The sequence below is a fragment of the Ictalurus punctatus genome, unplaced genomic scaffold (assembly GCF_001660625.3).
Source record: "Ictalurus punctatus breed USDA103 unplaced genomic scaffold, Coco_2.0 Super-Scaffold_100068, whole genome shotgun sequence".
Classification (NCBI taxonomy): domain Eukaryota; kingdom Metazoa; phylum Chordata; class Actinopteri; order Siluriformes; family Ictaluridae; genus Ictalurus; species Ictalurus punctatus.
The window spans coordinates 94,134-114,000 of NW_026521091.1; the positions used below are offsets into that span (position 1 = coordinate 94,134).

General features: G+C 39.2%; 2 long non-coding RNA genes across 4 annotated transcripts; one reads left to right on the forward strand and one right to left on the reverse strand.

Annotated features, from left to right (window-relative positions):
- Positions 1-1,919: 1,919 nt before the first annotated feature.
- LOC108262389 (uncharacterized) lies at positions 1,920-10,912 on the reverse strand. Of its 3 annotated transcripts, none has more exons than XR_008395058.1 (8): positions 10,632-10,912; positions 7,661-7,733; positions 7,449-7,525; positions 7,134-7,324; positions 6,041-6,136; positions 5,353-5,694; positions 2,775-3,190; positions 1,920-2,061 (listed from the first exon to the last, which is right to left on the reverse strand). It is a non-coding gene; the product is annotated as an uncharacterized LOC108262389 (long non-coding RNA). The 3 variants fall into 3 exon arrangements; XR_008395056.1 differs by having other exon boundaries at positions 6,041-6,163; positions 10,632-10,910; XR_008395057.1 differs by lacking the exon at positions 10,632-10,912 and adding an exon at positions 8,233-8,404 and having other exon boundaries at positions 6,041-6,163.
- A 182-nt stretch (positions 10,913-11,094) lies between these two features.
- Positions 11,095-19,395, forward strand: LOC108261186 (uncharacterized). Its single transcript, XR_008395059.1, has 4 exons — positions 11,095-11,231; positions 13,342-13,452; positions 15,774-15,919; positions 17,910-19,395. It is a non-coding gene; the product is annotated as an uncharacterized LOC108261186 (long non-coding RNA).
- The last annotated feature ends 472 nt before the right edge of the window (positions 19,396-19,867 follow it).

Genomic DNA, 19,867 nt, shown 5'->3' on the forward strand with positions numbered 1-19,867 from the left:
AGCAGGCCTCTGTATTCATTTGAACGGAGTTGTATTAAATCATTGCTGTATCTAGCCTTTGCATTTTGTTAGTTTATGTAGCGTTTTTTAATAATGGACATTGTCACAAAGCAGCTGTACAGATATCTGGATATATTATTTCAATGTAAACTTACAAACAACATTTCCATGTCAAGAATCGAGGGTATGTTCTTTAAAAATGTAATAATAATAATAATAACAATAATAATAATAATAATGCTGTTAAACAGTTCAGAAGCGCCGTGTATTGTTTTTGATATGTCAAATCTAGACAACGCAGGCCAAGAGAGTGACCATCATGCCCAAGGATATTCAGCTGGCCCGGCGTATTCGCGGAGAGCACTCGTAAACGACAACTCCATCTAATATACACAAAGGCTCTTTTAAGAGCCACTTCATCGTCTCAGAAAACAGCAAATTTTCTTTCTTGGGCAGTTTGAAAATTTAGAACGTGGTACAGAGAGAAGGGGACATTATATTATATTATATATATATATATATATATATATAGTGTTAGATTTCCAAGTATCTCATGGAATCTCATATTTATGTCCTCAGAGGTCTGGATGGTTCATAATGTACCAGTACATCAGAAATATATATTGGACCCAAACCATTCAGTGCTTTATAAAACAGTAAAACTGGGATATGGAATTCCAGAAAAACTCAACATGCACATAGTATTTTGTATTTGCCTGTATATACACATACCTCATAATGTGGTGTAAATACACTACACAAATATTTATACACAAAGTTACACACATTATGATGCTATTTTTTCTAATCAGATATGTGTAATCCTTTTTGTATCTAATTTCTTGAAAAGTACACAAGTACTCATTTTCCAACATTATGTGGCAAGATACAATTAAAGCATATAACATACCGCATGCTTAAAAAAATCCGTAATTAAACAATGCTTCAATAATGTGGATGTTAGATTCTGGTCTATGGAATTCCCATGACGAATCTTATGAACGATAGACAACAATTATATAGTTTAACAAACTCCATGAATATTTTTAATAAACATGCATGAATTTTAGTAAATGCAGACAAAGTGAATAGCTGAAAAATGACATTCAATATTGTAACACACAAAACAGCCAGATATAGTACCTATGTATTGCTAATCAAAGAAAACAATTTATTACATTTACATTACATTCACTTAGCAGACGCTTTTATCCAAAGCGACTTACAAATAAGAAAGATACAAGCAAAGCGATATATCAAGCAGAGAACAATACAAGAGCAGCTACCATACAAGATCTATTCATTGAATTCTAGAAGAAGCAAAGTGCAGACTAGAGGTGTAAGTGCATTTTTTTATTATGAGTTGGTTAGGTGTTCATAGAAGAGGTGGGTCTTTAATTAGTCAGACATCAAACCCAATGGAATTCCCCGTATATTCAAGCTCATTAGAATTGTACTGTTTGGAGGCTGTCACGCAAGGGAGAGGAATGAGATTACAAAATTGAATCTGAACTGGACTCAGGCCCAATTCTTGCAGGACGCACTGGAGATCCCACGTAGCTCTGCTGTGAACAGACAGTGGATATATCTGAATATATGGCATTTCATTTCATTGTTATATACATGTACTATATGATGCAGTCTGAACCAACAATTTCGGAAACAGTAAAACTACAGGCATTAGCTACACATTCCTGATCGCAAGAAAGTGAACCACAATTCACTCATAATTTGAAACCTCCAAATCAATCATCAGTATTCACAAAAGGTTTGGAGCATGTATGCACTTTCAGTTATATGCATAGTGGAAAGGTTTTTGCTTTTCAAATGGATATAAAAACTAATGAGTCAGTCAACAGTGTTACACAATGGCACATTTGTATGAATGAGAAATGAAAAAGAATCACAGAAGTTGTAGATTTAAATTCTAACCTTCATCATAAACACTCCTAATATGTTTCTTGCCACTTTTCCTGCCTGGGGCATTTTTTAGGTAGCTGCCGATGGCCTCTCTGCAACCGGCAACAGTATATTCACGTCCATGTGCTTGTTCGGCAATATCTGTAACATAAATATCAACAAAAACATTCAGCCTTGGAATGCAATAACAGAGAAAATGTCCGTTTTCTGAAGGCAAGACTTTCTTCTCAAGAGTTTGCAAAGGAGGCATATACCGTCATGTACCGTCATTTCCAGACTATAAGCCGCTACTTTTTTCACACGCTTTGAACACTGCGGCTTAAACAATGATGCGGCTAATTTATGGATTTTTACGGGTTAACGAGCTTCATGCCGCCAAAACATTTAGCCTCGTCACATCAGACCAATGAAATTACAGAACAGGTCACAGTGGACCAAAGAAATTGTTCGAATTAAATCAAACACACTTACACTAAATTCTTCAGATCAGTCATTTGCGCTTCATGCACACACCCTCATCATGGAAAACACACGAAGAAATGCATTTGATGCAGCTTTCAAGTTAAAGGTGATCGATCTGGCTGTTGAAGAAGGAAACAGAGCTGCTGCACGTAAGCTTGGCATGCACTGTTCAGGAAAAAAAGCATTTACGGTATGTATTTAATTAAAAGTAAAAAAAATCTCTCTGTGTAAATATCTCGCGTTACAACGTGGACACCTGCGGCTTATAGACAAGTGCGGCCTATATATGTACAATTTTTCTTTTCTTTTTAAAGTTAGTGGGTGCGGCTTATATTCAGGTGCGCTCAATAGTCCGAAAATTACGGTATACATTTTTTATCCTTCATACTCACAGTGTACAAGGCGATACACTTCATCCTGATCAGTCAAAGCCAGCTTCCCACCTTTTGACACTTTCAACAAAAACATACATTACAGACTGTTCTCCCCGATTCTTTGGAGAATGGAGCGAACTGTCTCTCCGATGCTGCTCTGCCTCATCGTCTTCAAGTAAGCAAGAAATTCAAATAAAAAATCTCTGGAATACATGGTCCAACATAAGATACAATTCCATCATTTAGTCACATAGGAGTCAAATTCCAGGTGAACATTAAAAAGTTTGACTTACAAAACAGTTGACTTACAAAACAGAAGTTTTTCGCTATTCTTCAGTTGTTGTTTATTGTTGTTATTGTTCAGTTGCAAACATACAGCTCTGTATCATCAGCATAACAGTGGAAATTCATTCCATGTTTATGAATAATTTGACCTAGAGGTAGCATATACAAAATAAAAAGCAGTGGGCCTCAAACAGAACCTTGTGGAACACCAAATTTAACCTCGGTATTCATGGAGAAGTCTCCATTTACATCTACAAACTGAACTGATAACGATCGGTCTAATAAGACCTGAGGCAGGAGAGGACTGTTCCCTTAATGCCAACATTTTCTAATCTATCAAGGAGAATAGTGTGATCTATAGTATCAAAAGCTGCACTAAGGTCAAGTAACACAAGCAACAAGACAAACCCTGATCAGAGGTCAGTAGAAGGTCATTTACTACTTTAACTAACGCTGTCTCTGTGCTATGATGAGGTCTACGTCCTGACTGATACATTTCATGAATGTTATTCCTATGTAAGTACGAGCATAACTGCTGTGTACAAATTTTTCTAAGATCTTGGAGATGAAGGGGAGATTAGATATTGGTCTATAGCTGGACAGTTGAGAGGGGTCAAGGTCAGGTTTTTTAATCAGGGGTTTAATAACTGCTAATTTAAATGATTTAGGTACATAGCAAGTGCTAAGGGAAGAGTTGATTATATTTAAAAATGGTTCAATTACTCCAGGACAAATCTGTTTAAATAGACATGTAGGTACGGGATCTAGTATGCAAGTTGATGAATTTGCTGAAGAGATTAATGAAGCTAGTTCGGTCTCTCTAAGGGGAGTAAAACATTCTAAAAATTAATCCGATATTGCTATATCATCGTCTACAGGGTTAGTTATAATACTGTCTGGTTTTAATTTAATAGCCTGAATTTCACATCTAATATTTTCAACTTTACCAATAAAAAGTTCCATGAAATCTTCACCGCTATGTAATGATTGTGATTGAGTGTTTCTCTCTGTGGTGGTTTCATTCCTAGTAAATTTTGCTACTGTGTTGAATAGAAATCTAGAATTGTTTTTGTTGTCTCCTATTAAGGTGGAGAGACTTTTCTAGCATCGCTAAGAGATTTCCTATATTTCAGTAGGTTCTCCTTCCATGCTGTTTGAAATATCACCAGTTTGGTTTGACGCCATTTATGTTCTAATTGTCGAGTTGTCTGTTTTAAGGTTCGCGTTTGATCGTTATACCAGGGTGCTAGCTTTTTCTCTCTAATTATTTTTCTTTTGAGTGGAGCCACTCTATCTAGCATGTAGCGGAGTGTTGACTTGAAGCTTTCAGTCACCTAATCGAGTTCTATCGGATCAGATGGTGATCCAAATATAATTGATGTCTCTGGGAGGTTATTTATGAAGCTCGGTGCAGTAGCTGATGTGAAAGCACGCTTTATGCGGTAGCAAGGCGAGGTGGAAATATTATGATCCATTCGTATTATGAAAGAGATAAGATAATGGTCTGAGACAACTTTAGACTGCGGAAAAATTATAATATTTTCTATATTTAATCCGTATGTTAGTATGAGGTCAAGAGTGTGACCACCATTATAAGTAGGCCCGATTACGTTCTGATTAATCCCTACTGAATCTAAGATGGACACAACCGCTGTTCTCAGAGGGTCTTCTGGATATCAAAGTGAATATTAAAATCACAGACGATTAATGCTTTATCTACAGACACAACCAGGTTTGAGATAAAGTTTGCAAATTCACTAAGAAATTCAGCATATGGCCCTGGGGGCCTGTAAATAATAATTAGAGGAATTTACTTATTTTTAGTGGCTACATAAGTTATGCTGGTATAAAGAATTTCAAAAGAATTAAATTTATTACTAGGTTTTTGTGTGACGGCTAGATTTTGACTATGGAGGAGTCCAACACCTCCTCTACCAGCTGAACGAGGCTGATGTACATAACTGTATCCAGGAGGACTGGCTTCATTTAATGCCATGTACTCGTTTGGTTTAATCAAAGTTTCCGTTAAATACATTAAATTACATTCCTCATCAGTAATGATGTCGTTAACAATAAGAGCCTTAGACGCAAGAGATCTAATGCTTAATAGTCCTAGCTTCAGATTAAAGGTGCTGGATGTATGATCTAATTTTAGGTTAATTAGGTTACTAAAACAAACATTCTGAAATTGTCTATGTAATTGTATAGCTCGGGGAACAGACACAGTCTCTATAGAATGTACTACAGGTGTTGGACTATTAACTGAACATTGCTTATGATGAACTTTGTTATTGTAGGAAAATGTGCTTACGGTAGACAGTCACTTGGTCTGTAGCGTCTTGGAGATGTTGTCTGACAGCAGTTCCGATCCCAGAACAGATTCCAGTTATTAACAAACAGCAGATTCTGTTCATTACACCAAGAAACTAACCAGTCATTCAAAGCAAGAAGTCTACTGAGCCTTTCAGCTCCACCTCTGTATGAGGGAAGAGGTCCAGAGACAATGATCTTCGCGGTGGGTGATCTGCCTCGTACCGTCTCGATCAGGCTGGAGAAGTCCCTCTTCAGAACCTCCGCCTGCCACAGCCTGATGTTTGCCCCCACGTGCCCCCACCGCTCCAATGCGCTAGTCCTTCTTCAGGATTCCTGGTAGCTGCTCAGCGACATCAAGGACACAAACAAAAGAAAAACTGTGTGTGCACCTTACCCCTTGTTGAAGCGACGCGGACGTTTCGCAATGGAGTTCCCAACGATCACACAGGATCAATCTTATTTTGTTAAGAGTATTAATATTTTGTAGATTCTGCAAGGGGTATGTAAACTTCCGACCGCAACTGTGTACCCACCCAGCTACCAACAAACACGCACACTAATTCAACCGCTTAAAAACAGCAAGGATTTTTTTAAAAAACATTTTTTATGAACAATTAAAAATAGACTACAGTATGAACATTTTAACAAATACCACAAAAACACCACAGTTAAAACACTCTACATACCTTCTTTTTGCAAAAGACTTCTCTTGCACCCACACTCTTGATCTGATGCCAGCTGGAGCCACCTCTTCATGGTCCCCTCGACCTCCATCGCTGCAGCTTTAGGCGTAAAGAGGTTTCTATGAACTTTGGAATAAAGCAATATCATATCATACAGTCATTATGAATCATAAGCATTAATTATGCTTATACCATGGTCAGTGTGAATATTGGATTCTGAATGGCTGGAAGGTGTGCATTATAACCGTTTATTGCACAGGTAGTTCCAGTCAGTTTGATCACCGTGATCATTTCTAAATCAATGCGCAGCCTACATGCACACACACGCACAGACACTCGAGCATACATTGACATTCATATGAACAGACACCTCTTGCCAGCGCTGTCTGCAACTTTAACAATAAAAATAGCTTTGCTGGTGAAAAGCTACATGATATTTCTCAGCAACGAGGTGGTAAGAGCACTGTTTCTGAAGTAATTCAACTCTCAGTTTTACTACACTACTGTTGCGCAACACTGACTGCCGAGAGGCACACATGATGCAGGTAATTCATACACGCTTAATCTCTCTCTCTCTCTCTCTCTCTCTCTCTGATAGATATCTGTCAATTCATTCGAATAAATGTAATCTTATCATACTACTTTATCTCTGTGTCTGATATATATCGGGCAAAATTCCAGATCTAACGACTTAACTAATAAAAATTAACGATCATTTTAAACTTCTAATCAAAGTTTGTGCTTCTAAACCAATGACAGCTTTAACGTCATTAATTGTGGAAAGACCATGGTATAGGCGGGGTAATCCATGGCTAGGTGTGCATTAAACGATTTGAACGAGTGGTTCATTTCCTCCACATCAGGCATTAAAATCGTTTAATGCACATCTAGCCGTGGATTACCACGGCTTGTGTTTTCCATGTTTTCCATCTCTACTAAAGAGTAGGTCATAACTGTTCCCTCATATCAAAGTGGTGTTGAACATTGTGCTTTGAGTACGAGTGTGTCACCTTGAGAAAACAGAAATGCTCTCAGTCGCTGTGTAATTGTGCAAGTAGTTGTTAACAAAAAAAAAAAAAGAGAAAAAAATTCTCACCAGATCTTGCTTGTAATCTGGGCTCTGTTGCATCCTTCGCTCCAGACTACGCAGTTGAGGAAGGTCTTGCAGGGCAGTAAATCTTCATCAACATCCAAAGGCTGCAGCTGGACCTCCTGTAGTTGAAGCAATCTCAGTGGTTTGTTGGTCCAGCACCATCTCTAATTTAGTCAACACCTCCCTCAGCATGGCTATGATAAAGAAAATAAAATATATTTTGTTATACAACTATACAACTCCATCCTCAGTCTTATTGGTAACCTACACAATTCCAGTAAGATGGCTGAGTGGAAATCACGGTTAATTAATACCTACCAAAGAAAGTCAATCAGAAAGCAGAAGAATACGCTCACACGGCATATCGTCCATCGGCTGCCAGTTCTGCAGCATCTCTGTAAGAGTGTAAAATATTGACTATATTGCCAAATTCTACAATGTTTCATGAAAAATACAACTTTGAATATGCTCTCAAAGCATCAAGGAATAGCAATAGCGATGTGCTGAACAAATATCTGCATGTTTTACACCTTGGTGGTCTTTACCCAGACACTTCCACGTCTGACTGGAGGTCTGACCGGGTCCTGCCCTCTTTATCGCTGTCTGTAAAATACAGTTGCATTTAAACTTTATTCAATCCCTTCAGGATCACTCAATGAGACAAAAAATTAGTATATTGCTAGACTATGGCTAAGAATTGCACATAAGAAATACAGTGTTGAGCCGAACAACAGGTCTGTTATACTGCCCAGTGGACAATATAATCTAATAACGGGACACAGCATGCTGCAAACTGTGTGGGTTTTCTGACACAATATATTAAAAAAGTTTAATAAAAAGTAGTAAAACAGGAACGGAAGGAATAAACTAGGAGTTTATCTTATTTGTAGAGCAATTAAAAAAGCTTTATAAAAAAAAGTGTCAAGCTGCCTCTTAACTTAACCTAAATTAGCTAGCCGGCTAGCTAGCTGCTAGGATACCGTCTGATGTTCTTGTCACAATCACACATACCGTTGAAAAGATTTTTAAAAAACATTTTCTCCCTGACATTTTAAATATCAAACAATATTGTAGACTGAAATTACTCAATTAAATTACTTACCTTCTTCAGCTGAAATGATTCCTCTTGAAAACGAAGAATGACTGCAGCCTCGAGTATCCTAACTGATTTAACCGTCAAAAGTTTTTTCCAGGCGGCTGAGCTCCTTAATTTTAGCTGTGGCCCGTCTGTGACTTAACGAACTCGAAAAAGCAGATACACACCGCTACACTGAGTATGGACCTGCCGCAAGTACACCTGCTTTCAGCCGAGATTTGCCCACATAGCAAAAACCGTTCGTCAGCGAGAAGTGGTGTGAACGGTCAGCAGGGTTCTGGGCAATTACCTTTTCACTGATACCGGCATTGAGCCGACAGTCGCGCATTTCTACCAGAATCGGCCTAATGTGCTTGCTATCCAGGAACTCTTCATCGCCCCTAACGGCAGAATGCTCCGGAAAAGTCTAAGCTTTTTACCAAATAAATGTAAAGTAAGAATTTCATCAATGGTAACTCTTCAACACCCGGGAAAAAATCAGCGATGATCGGCCTGAATCTGGCCAGAGTCTGTGCGACATGACCCTCCCTCCCCGGGCTATGTCTGAGTGCTTTCCCCGCTGCATGGAGCGCCGTCCATATAATTTTGGACACTTACAAATATTCGCTTAAAAATTCTCTTCGAAACTATTATGATATATTATATATGTGGCAATGTAGCTCAGTTAAATAGTGCGTGGTGTTAAGAATGCCAAGGTCGCTGGTTAGAATCTCAGGGCTGATTACATTTTTGCATCTTCTAGAACTCAATTAAAAATCTTCTATTGTAGCACTACTTGCAGTGTTCTCTGCTTGATATACTGCTTTGCTTGTATTTTGTATTTTCTCATTTGTAAGTCTGGTGAAGGATGCGGGAATGAGCACAGACCCGGCCAAATAAAAAATAAAGGAAAAAATATATAATAATAAAAAATTTAAAAATAAAAACATGGATTCCATGCTGCAGCAACTAATGGAGGCCAGCCTCCAGCAGCTGACGATAACATCTGCAGCAGCCGATAAGCGAGCAGAAACGTACAGGTACCACATGAACCTGTTGAAGAGGTGAAAAACGCTCCTCACACTACTGCCACCCAGGTGCTGAACAGACAGTCATTTCAGCACCACTGTTGTCGACTGCAGCAGAGCATGAGGTGGGGAAATAGAGCACAACTTGCGGCAGATAAACACTGCAACTCCTCACCCTCTCAGAGAAGACTGGAGAGGATAAAAGGGCATCACAACCTCAGCAGCTTGAGCAGCTTTTGTCTACGTGTCTATGCTGATCAATTCTGTTCTATGTCTTGCAGATGACGATGACGACAGCAAGTCTCTCCCCCCAAGAGCCCTCACCCCCACTACCTACGCTCCCTCCGCACTCTGCTACCGGCCTACACCGCTCTGCCTGGCCCATAGCGACCACACTCCTCTCTAACACCTCCCTCACAGACTGCTTCCCCAGGACAGAGTATCCCATGGCCCTTCTGCACTCCCATTCTACAAAATAAAAGCTCTCTTAACCAGTCTCACTCTGTCTGTGTTCCACCTGCCGCTGCTGCTACACTATAAAACATTCAACCTTTCGTTCTTGAGATGTCACACTAAACAAGAATCTCATGCAAAAGCAAGGACACACAGAAGCATGGAATGATGGCAAAACCGTAGCTAGCCAAAAAAAAACAATAAAGGGCCTTGAGTTCCTAAACATGAAACTGCTGTGACCTCGTTTATTTTTGATTGTTGATATTTGTTTATCAATTCCAAATACTAATCAAGTCATCTGCTGGTTACAACAACTATATAGTCTATAGAATTCCTACAAACATTCAACCACTGGTTCTTGAGATATTGCATTAATGAGAACCTTAGATGGATGGACAGACTTAGTGGTGGAGACATAAAAAAAAAAAATATATATAAAAGGTCTGCATAAATACTAAACTCAGACACACTTATCTAACATTATGGTGTGTAGTAATGACCAACTAAAGCTATCTACTTAGTAAATCTGAGAAAGTTATGTTTAAAAAAACTTTACTGTCCCATAGTTCTTCATTTTAAACACTTTTCTTGTTGATGCTGACAAACGAGTAACCATTTCCTTCAGACTACTCACCTTTCACGACTTCTTTTTGCCTGCCTTCTTCATTTGTAAACTCGTTAAAAAATGTGCATGTTCATGATATATCTATGCAACTCTACAAGTATCGGCACCCTATCTGCCTCGCTTTCTTTTTTAAAACTAGTTAGTAATATTCATTGCCATATCATAAGTAATTGGAAAAAATTAGTCTATGGTGTCATCTGGTGACAAATTGAGCATGCTTTAGCTACTTTCCCTAAAAAGAGTTGTGAAAGCTGGTTGACATGCTGTAGCACACTAAGGGAGTGATGGCTGCATGGACAGGAGTTGTGAAGAGTACTCACCCTACACTCGGGACAGCTGACTGAGGGGACAGAGTTGGAGTCCTGAGGACACTCCAGAGAGCAGAGACACTCCACACAGAAGAGCAGATGGGGCAGCCTCCCCACAACCTCACCCTCTGTAAACAGCAACAAAACCACCAAAAAACATCAAGTTCACTTATTTATGAAGCTAAACATCACATGGAGGAAATTTCCCCCACTGCTCTTAACATTTCACATGGCTAACATTTGCTGTGTGGAATTTGGTTGTTTATCATTTTTAAGAAACCACGCTGCAAAAAAAAAAAAAGAAAGAAAATTAAGCCTTAATGCAAAACGTTAGCTAGCTAGCCAACTAAACTCAAGCTAACTTGAAGGCCATGTTTATCAATTAAGTCTCATTGTTTAGCTTTAAAACGCTCACTTTGAGGATGTAGTCTGCTAATTGTCAAAGGTTCACTAGCTAATTAGGTTAATTAGGTGTGTTCTGAAACCACATTGCATTCAGCGCATTCAGCAGTGTGTAACCAAGATGCGTCCGGAAAATACTTGTATAAGTAAATACAGAGAATTTGTTTAAAACATTTTTTTTTTTTTTTTTTTTACCAGACAACGTGTACGGTAAGCCACAATTATTACATGCCACTGTAGCGTCCGTTATGATGCTTTTTCACCGCGCACTTCACTTCCTTCAGTGACGGAAAGCACTGGCTCTTTTAAGTGAACCGAATCCTTTGGGTCAGCTCTTCAATAAGAGTCGATTCCTTCGGCTTCCGTACGGATCACTGCCATTTTTCTGAATCAGATTCAGAATCAGTTTTATTGGCCAAGTATGCCCGCACACTCAAGCAGGGATATGTATCATGCTATATAATTTAGCTAACAAACTGTCACCAAAGTAGCCGTGATGTGAAAACATGTAAACAGATGGGGGGGGGGGTAGGGATGTAAAATAAATGAATAGATTTAAAGTGCATTACATTTATTCACTTAGCGGACGCTTTTATCCAAAGCGACTAACAAATGAGAAAAATACAAGCAAAGCGATATATATCTAGCAGAGAACAATACAAGTAGTACCAGTAGTAACAAGTAAGAACTGTTCAACTGAGTTAGATGATATTTTATTTATTTCATTCCTACAAAAACTAAATTCTAACACTGAAAATAGTTTTGTTTTTTTTTAAAGGAGGGAGATATTTGAAAGATTAGGCTTTTTAAAAACATCAGCAAATTTACATATAATTAGCTGCTTTCATTCAATTCTATTTATTTTGTAATTACTAAAAAAAGATATCACAATACCAGGTGGATGGTGGCTTAACGGTTAGCACGTTCGCCTCACTCCAGGGTCGGGGGCTCGATTCCCACTGCGGCCCTGTGTGTGCGGAGTTTTCATGTTCTCCCCGTGCTGTGGGGGTTTCCTCCGGGTACTCCGGTTTCCTCCCCCAGTCCAAAGACATGCATGGCAGGCTGATTGGCATGTCTAAAAGTGTCCGTAGTGTATGAATGCCCGATGCCGTAGTGTACTTGTGCCCGATGCTCCCTGGGATAGGATGGATGGATGGATATCACCTTACCTACAACATCATAGAAAAGTGTATTGTGACCTAATTTATCGCAATATCTATAACCAATTTATGGTTGTTGTTGTTTTGTTGTGTTTACATAGTTAATATTAACTAGCCTAGATAAACACAACAAAACAACAACAATAAATTGGAGTTGTTCCTTGTAATATATGACTTATATGTAAATAATGAAATTGCTAAATGCAAAAAATATGTATAATAAATAATTGTAATCGTTTATACAATAACTGATATGTATATCACAGGTTACAGTGACATTGTATTGAAGATTAAGAATACTCTTTAAGGGCCATGAATGAAGGCCTCTGGAAAGAAACTGTTCTTGTGCCTGGTGTATTGGAAGTTCAAATAAAGTGTGTCCAAGCCGTGTCCAGAAAATATTATGGTCTGGGATGTATTGCCTTCATTGCTTAACTAGTCTCATGTTCAGTGAGAACACATTAAAAAGACCAAATCAGCAGCTGATTTTATCATATGCATGTGAGGAAACCATGTCCTGCGCTGTGGTTATCTTCTTTAAACATCATTGTAGCCAAGCCTTCATATTCCTACACCCGAGTTTACAAAAAAACAAAACAAAACATTATATCATGGTAACTATAACACCAGTCACATACAAACTAGTAAATTATGTGCCCTTTGTGCTTGTGCTGCTGGATCTTCGATACGAAGGTAAGAAGGTACTGACTTCATATACTGGATAGATAGTGTGGAAACTGAACTGTCACACAGCTGTACAGATTCTACAGAAATACTTTTCATTAGACCTCACTAGTCTTAAGGAATGAATCTCACAAGTTTCTTCTAGTGCACTAAGTAGTACTCTACATACAAAGCCAAGCTTTTCTATAGACTCTAAAGAGATGTGACTTGATAATGAGACCTCTCTGTGCTGATGATTATGATAAAGTCCAAGATAATGATGTGTGCTTTGTATTTAAAAAATGACACAGGGAAATTACAGTGTCCATGTCTTTTATCAATAATAATAATAATAATAATAATAATAATAATAATAATAATAATAAAATAATAATAATTGCAAGCATAGTGAAATGCAATGGTATTATTCTACCCAACCATTTGTCACTATATTTTTACTTTACTATATCCTGGCCTGAGTTTACTTTTGATTAAAGGAGTGCTATGCAGCAGTGAGAACAGTGTCGAGAAGCACCTGGAGATGGGGAAGAAGCTCCTGGCTGCCGGACAGCTGGCCGACGCACTTTCCCATTTCCACGCAGCTGTTGGTGAGTCGGTGAGCTTTTCTCAGAAAGTCACCAGCAATCATTTCTTTATTTCTGCAAAAAAAATATTCTGTCTGAATCTTAACCGACCACTTTCTGACATCCGTGTGTAGACGGTGACCCGAAAAAATACTTGGCCTACTACAGAAGGGCCACCGTCTACCTGGCCACGGACAAGTCTAAATCCGCTTTACCGGATCTAAGCAAAGTCATCGAGTGTCATGATTTCCCCTTGAAGCAGCGTGCTCTAAGCGCGAATGCGCGAGCACCTGCTTTTCCGTTGTTGACAGTAGTGACATCTGGACACGTGTGTTTTGTTTATGTTTCTGTCATGTCTCCTCCCTGTTCTGTCATTGGCTGGGATTTCACGTGTGTCTGTATTGCCCTCAGCAAGTTTAGAGGCTTATCAGTTTAGACGCTGATCATGTCCACATATATACCGCGCGCCTCCCAGCACACAACGCGGAAGATTATCCTAGAGTTAGATTGGTTTGTTTAGTAGTCATAGTCACGGTCCATGTTTAGAGTTCGTTCACGCTGGATTATCCGCTCCCAGTTCCTCGTCATAGTTGATGTTTCTCGTTTAGTTTATCGACCCTGTTTTCCGTGACACGACCTTGATTCATGTTTAACCCTGTGTATGCCTGTTTGCCGATCGCCTGACCTTCGCCTGTTTTGGATTATGTTTTGGATTTGTCTGCCTGTCTCTCTTTTAAAATAAACAACTGTTCATACTGCAATTGCATCCGTCCTATCTCCGCTCCGTCACGATACGTGACATCGAGTTAAACCTGATTTCACATCGGTGAGTTTTACTCCATGATAAGACATGAAAAGAAGATTGACATGCATCATGTTGAAAAGAGTTGGTGGTAACAGGTGATTTGTCACAGGCAAGACTTCAGAGAGGGAGCCTACTGTAACTCTTTGACTTGTCATTAAAGGAAAATTAAGTCATTAAAGGAAAAATCCACCATGAACAACTTGCATATTGATCTTTATAATTAACAGGTGGCATCCAGGATTCATTTTGTAGTGAAAATTTTGAGTTTACTTTTTAGTTTAGACTTCTTTCATTGACCTGTTGGTCATTTTTCACTTTGGTTTCTTGTATTACCCACAATCAAGTTCGACAACATACTAATATTGGTGCCAGTAAAATTTAGCTCCCGATTGACCTATCTTTACACTCTGTTCACATTAATTACATCATTAACAAACTTCAGTTTTCATGCTAATACCACCGTCAAGGCCATTGCATGCATCATCTCACAGATCACAATAAAACATGATGAAAACTGATTATACTGTAGCTGTGTTGTTTGTGCAATAGTGAAAATGATGCCAAGTTGTATTTCCATTTTCCTTTTACTTTGAAATTGCCCTTAAACTTAGTTATCTGACTAGACATGCTTTCAAAGAAAACAGAAACAACACCTGAGTCTATTGAAAGCCAAGCTCAACTGATTAAACAGGTGGAATCAGATGTGGTCTTGCTTGATTGGAATGAAAACCTACACCCACACCGGCCCTTTGCTTGGACACTGGACATCCCTGGTATAGTCAGTTTAACAACCTCCAGATGTGCTCGATCTAAGATGTTGAGTGATCTTAAACAAATGCTTGTCTATATACAGCATAACTCATTTAAAGGTAAGAGGTGCTATTTTGTTGATGCTCAGCAAGTGACATCAAATCAACATAGCCCTTATGTTGTGGTTGTGGAGAGTGTCCCAAGTAGGAATTCCGAGTTCGTTCCTTTTCCTAGTCGGAGGTCGGAAATGACTAGTTATGACCTTTAGTCAAAAGTAGAATTAGAGTTTGTTTTGCTGAAAAGTGTCACATTTCACACGTCCTATAGATTATAGTTGTTTTACTGCTGATCAAACTCAAAATTTACATTACTAACAGTTACAAATAGAGCCTCAAACATGTGCAACTGTAGTTGTTTATGTTTTACAACCAACATTGCATTTGTGTATATGCACTTGACGGTCCATTTTAGTTTGCTATTTGCTATCTGTAGATTTCCCCCTGAGCTCCCTACCCATAGAGAGTCTAGTTTCTAATCACCCCTAATCAAGCACAGCTTCATACGAGTCTTTATTAGCTGAATTAACTGCCGTAGATGGCCTAGACTAAATTAGAGCTGGGACTGATCCCCTGAATCAGAGTTCATCACATCTATGCAGCCATTAAGGACTTTGAAAGTGCTAAGGAGTACAGCGAGAATGACCGTCACCTACCCTTTGGCTTCTTAGGTTGATATTGAAGTGTGTCATGTTTTAATGTGTTCTAAACGGCTGGGCTTGTGTGACCACTAGGATAGCCCAGAAGAAGCTCATTAAAGCCTACAGGAAGTTGTCACAGCAGTGACACCCAGACAACTTCCAGGATCCTGAAGAGAAGAACAAGGCTGAGAAGAAGTTCATAGACATCGCACAGGCCAAGGAAGTGCTCACTGAGCCAGGTAAACCCTCAATCAGTTTTGTCTGCTAATATAAAAATACCAAGCTAAGCCGTTTTTTGATGTTGGTTTTTGTGTCCCATGCTTGAATAGTTTTACATAGATGAGGAATACAGTATATAAGTATGTAAGTACAGCTGCAGATAAAGAAGGATGAATCAGATTGGAATTCAGATCAAATTAACAGAAATTATGGTTGTGACTTGGTGATTAGTGGGGATGTTGAACACAGTCTGTGATATGTTTTTGATTTTTTTGCTAATACAGATCTGCCAAAATAACTAACAGTCAAAGAGAAATAAACATGCATTTTGTTGGAAAGGACGGATCCGATCCATGCTTGCAGCATAAACGGTTAATTGTATTGGTTGAACTGATATTTAACTGTAATCTGCAGAAATATTATGATGTCATATATAGGGAAATTAGCCAGCGGTGGGTGGAGACAGACACACGGGAGGCCGTCGTAACGTTAACAAATGAGATTTATTTTTATTTTTATTTATAACGTTCTGGAGGGTGTGTGTGTGCTCGCGTGTGGGCGTGACAGCGTGTGGTGAGAGGTCAGTGTATTGCGGGGTTGCCAGAGTCGCTCCGGGGCTTTCCGGAGAAACAGGGGCTCTTCTCAGACGTCAGGCAATGCCGCGTTTGTAGCTAGGGAGCGGAGAATTCGCTCGGGTCCGGGTCGTCTGAAAGAAAACATACAAAACCAACAATACTGATAGCTGGCAGTAAGCCAGACACACGTCATGTGAGAGAATTCTCGCCTTTCGAGCGGAAAAGCGGCCTTCCACTTTTCCTTCGTCTGCTGGATGGTGGAATTTTCACGTGCGGCGCGCCATTCATCGCCCGAGGGTGTGTCTGCGGCTCCGCCCCACCTCCACGTGCTTTCCGACTGTCCAAAACATTGAAGCGGGGCTGTCTCTTCAGCGCCAGCGCGGCAGTCGCGGGAGGAGCGATTTTAGTTCCTTGTGCGCCGGCTGTCGGTCTGTCGCGACACATACTGTATAAGTTTACTTTATACAGTTATTACAAAATTAACATAAGTGTATGTCAGGCCTGCATGTATTGTTAGTATTTTTAGAACAATTATGAACTCTAATGCACGATGGCTGACTGGTGATCACGTTTGCCTCACACCTCCAGGGTTAGGGGTTCGATTGTCGCCTCTGCTCTGTATGTACAGAGTTTGCATGTTCTCCTCGTGCTTTGGGGGTTTCCTCTGGGTACTCCGGTTTCACCCCCAGTCTAGAGAAATGTGTTGTAACCTGACTGGCATCTCTAAATTGTCTGTAGTGTGTGAATGGGTGTGTGATGGCATCCCAGCCTTATGCCCGGAGTCCCCTGGCATAGACTCTAGGCTCCCCGCGACCCTGTGTAGGATAAGGGGTACAGACAATATACGGCTGGCTGATTCTGACCTTAATAAAATATATTGACTGTTGATTAACACATTCTTGTTTGTATGTCTGTAAAATGAATTTTCCTTTCATTTTAGTAATTAAAAAGTATAGCCTACAATACTGAAAAGAAAATTTAATGGTGGGTCACTGCAAATCCTATTCTTTTATTATTATTCTGACATTGCAGAATTTCTAGAGGTCCAGACAGACTTTAATTTTTTTGGGCAGCATGTAGACTAAATGTCAAGGTGCATCGATCAACAGTATATTAGATTGGATGTAATGGTATTGTTTTTCCCCAGATGGAACGGTTAAAAAAATAAATCGATCACTGGTTCGGTGTGACGGTTATAAATAATTAACCTCTTGTAGAAGTGAATGTGTCGTTCATGTACCACATTCTTTGCGAATTGGCTAATTTTATTCCTGTTTGGCTTGAGCACTTTGAAATAGCAGAAAAGCAGTTTTCAGGTGTCTCCTATATCACTGTAAAAGGGGGAAAACTGTAGCTGCTTGCACCTCTGGTAATATAAAACACGAGTCTCGAAAGATGCTGGTATATCTGACACCTTTTCTCTGTTCTTGTGCAGAAACGAGGAGTTCATTTGACAAGGGTGAAGACCCCCTGGACCCTGGGAGCAAGCACGGAGAAGGCCATCACCACTTCCATGGGGCCTGGGAGAGTTTCCAGGGCTTTAACCCTTTTGGCTCTGGACTGTTCAACTTTAAATTCAACTTTAACTGAGATCATCCAGGAGGACATCAGTCTGATCTGAATATATACCATCAGGCATCCAGCGAGAAGTGTAACCTGCTGAACCTATTTGACACTAACTGCCATAGATGTGGCTACAGAAGCCACTGTGGCATGAAGATTCATCGCATGCTGTTGAATATTCTCAGACTTGCCAAGCTGAGCTAAGTGGTATTACATAAAGTAATTATTTCAGGGACCATCAGAGTGTGGGGGTTCATTCCCAAGCAACCAACTATCCTAAAACTATTGTGTGTGTGTGTGTGTGTGTGTGTGTGTGTGTGTGTGTGTGTGTGTGTGTGTGTGTGTGTGTGTGTGTGTGTGTGTATATAGAGGAGACTGCACTATTTTTCTATCAATGAAATAATGCTGCATTGTAAATACACAATTAAAGATATTACGTATTTAATTAAAAAGAAAGTGACATTATTCTCAGATTTCGCTGTTGTAATGCAAATCACTATTGGAGGATTCCTTTAGTTGAACTTTTCATTTTGTATAGCACTTACAGACATCGTCACAAAGCATCTGGACTGACAGATGTAGATTTAGATCCCTATCGAGCAAGCTGGAGGTGAAAAACTCCCCGAGACATCATGAAGAAGAAACCTAAGAGAGGAAGCAAACTCAAAAGGGTCCTGTTGACACTGGATAGTGGGATTACAAATCATTACCAGTATGCAGATGTAATAGAGGAAAAGGCAAACAAATGTGTTCGTGTCAACATCCTAGGATGAGTACAGCAGCAGTTTTTAGCAAGCACAAATCTGCACTATCAAGTGTTTTCTGGTTTCTAGCTTATTGTGAAATCAGACTACTGATTATACCTTGCTCTTGAAGCTAGCCCTTTGTGCACAAAAATGTAAATAATAAAGAGTAGGTAGAACAGGTAGAGTCACTATCATCAGGGAGAGCAGATTAATATCTGTACACATTGATGCAGTAACATAACTCCAGACATAGCAGACGACCACTGATGAATGATAAACATTTTATTCCTGAGAAAATTCACATCCTTCCACTTCCAAGCTTAAAAAGAAAAGAAAAATAGAAGAAGAAAAAACCCAGGTCAGCATGGAGTGTCACAAACACAGCATGGCTTTTTCACTTTAAAGGGCTTGAAATCAAATGGAAACACAGGAATAATTCATGATGTGGATAAATAAATTGAACATCTTGTGCATGTGTTGGGGTTACTTTTACACATGTTCCCCCACTCTGACATCCTCTCTGATTTGTTCAATCATATTGTAATGATTTTCAATTTCCTCTTCACTGTAATGGAGGAATAACAAGTTACACATGATACAAAAATCATGTACAACTTGATTAATATTTCACTTAAACCTCCCCTTTTGTGTAAACATCTAACAGTGATGCAACAGATGAACTCATCGTGAGCTTATAGTGTTGAATGATTCAAGAATTTATCGTAAGAAATTACTGAGGAATGTGCAGATGCATTTTCCCTAGATACTCAACAGTGCAATTTTCCAAAACTGACCATAAGATGACAACAAAACACGATCCTTAACCTTTTCTTCCTAAGAGACTTGGCATTATTTTATGTGCAGCAGAGCAGACATATAACACAAAGAAAAAAAGGTTAAATATACACAGTTTGAATCTTTTGAATATTACTGGTTCACTACAGACAAGGTGTTCTGGCTGCTTTACCTTCAGTTCTGTTACAAAAGGATTAGTCTTACATGTTCTGATAGAAAGTGTGACCTATTGTACCTTTAAAATATAGACTTCAGCCATCAAGATTCATAAATAGAAAACTTGCCAGAC